Here is a 1036-nt window from a genome sequence, read left to right as displayed (position 1 = left end):
TAGCAGCTACCCAGCTCCCATCGCCAGCCCCTGGCAGGCAGCTTCAGTCTTGGCGCCGCCTGCGTAGACCATGGGAGTCAGGGTGGGAAATGGGACTCTGTCCTCCAGATACGGGGGAGCCGTGCTCTGGCGGCAGGTTGCTGCTTCTGATCACAGAGGTGCAGACAAAGGGGGTGGGTAGCCATAGTTGTACCTCTCCCATCGCTGCAAGTCCCTCCCCCTCAGGCTGAAGTGACTGCCAGGGGATTTAAAGGGCTGGCATCCTTCTTAATCCTCCTTTGTGTTTTGCTTTTTCCTCTTTCGGAGCCAGACGTTAAAGATTAGAACATCCGAAAACAACTGCATATATGGGGAAAACTAGAAAGTGACTGTATATATCCAGGGAAAGGCTCAGAAAAGACCCAAGAAAACTAAGTTTACACCTCAGGCACAGCATAGAGACAGCCTACAACAATTAAAAGAAACACAACACAAAAAAAAACAGTGCTCACTTCAGCAGCACATATGCTAAAATGGAAAAGATACAGGGAAGTTAGCATGGCCCCTGCACAAGGATGACACACAAATTCGTGAAGCATTCTGTATTTTTAGAGTGGACATATGTATACACGTGCCTGATTCAATTTGCTGTACAGTAGAAACTAACACAACATCGTAAAGCAACTATACTCCAATTAAAAAAAAAACCCAAGTATAGAAATCAACAACAAAACCCAGCAAATCTTGAGAAAGAGGGGAGAATCTGATTTTCAGAGCTACCACATTATTAGATTCAAATGTCCCAGTTTTCAAAAAATTACAAGGCATTCAAGGAAACAGGGATGTATGGTGCATTCAAAGGAAAAAACAAAATCAACAGGAATAGTCTCTGAGAGACCTGAGGACATAACTGCTAGACAAAGACTTTAGAGCAACTGCCTTAAAGATGCTCAAAGAACTAGAGGAGGATGTGGAGAGAGTCAAGAAAATGATGTGCGAACAAAATGGTAATATCAATAAATAGACCTAAATAGAGACCAATAAAGAAAACCTAAAA

The 1036-nt window shown here is 43.2% G+C and overlaps 1 non-coding gene across 1 annotated transcript; it reads left to right on the top strand.

Moving 5' to 3' along the window:
* The first annotated feature begins 483 nt into the window (after nt 1–483).
* On the top strand, nt 484–589 carry LOC130830702 (U6 spliceosomal RNA). The gene has a single exon (XR_009047869.1). It is a non-coding gene; the product is annotated as a U6 spliceosomal RNA (small nuclear RNA).
* Nucleotides 590–1036: the final 447 nt, after the last annotated feature.

Source organism: Hippopotamus amphibius, chromosome 10 (genome assembly GCF_030028045.1).
Source record: "Hippopotamus amphibius kiboko isolate mHipAmp2 chromosome 10, mHipAmp2.hap2, whole genome shotgun sequence".
NCBI lineage: Eukaryota > Metazoa > Chordata > Mammalia > Artiodactyla > Hippopotamidae > Hippopotamus > Hippopotamus amphibius.
Note: the sequence above shows the minus strand (reverse complement) of the source record. Positions and strands in the feature narration are given on the sequence as shown.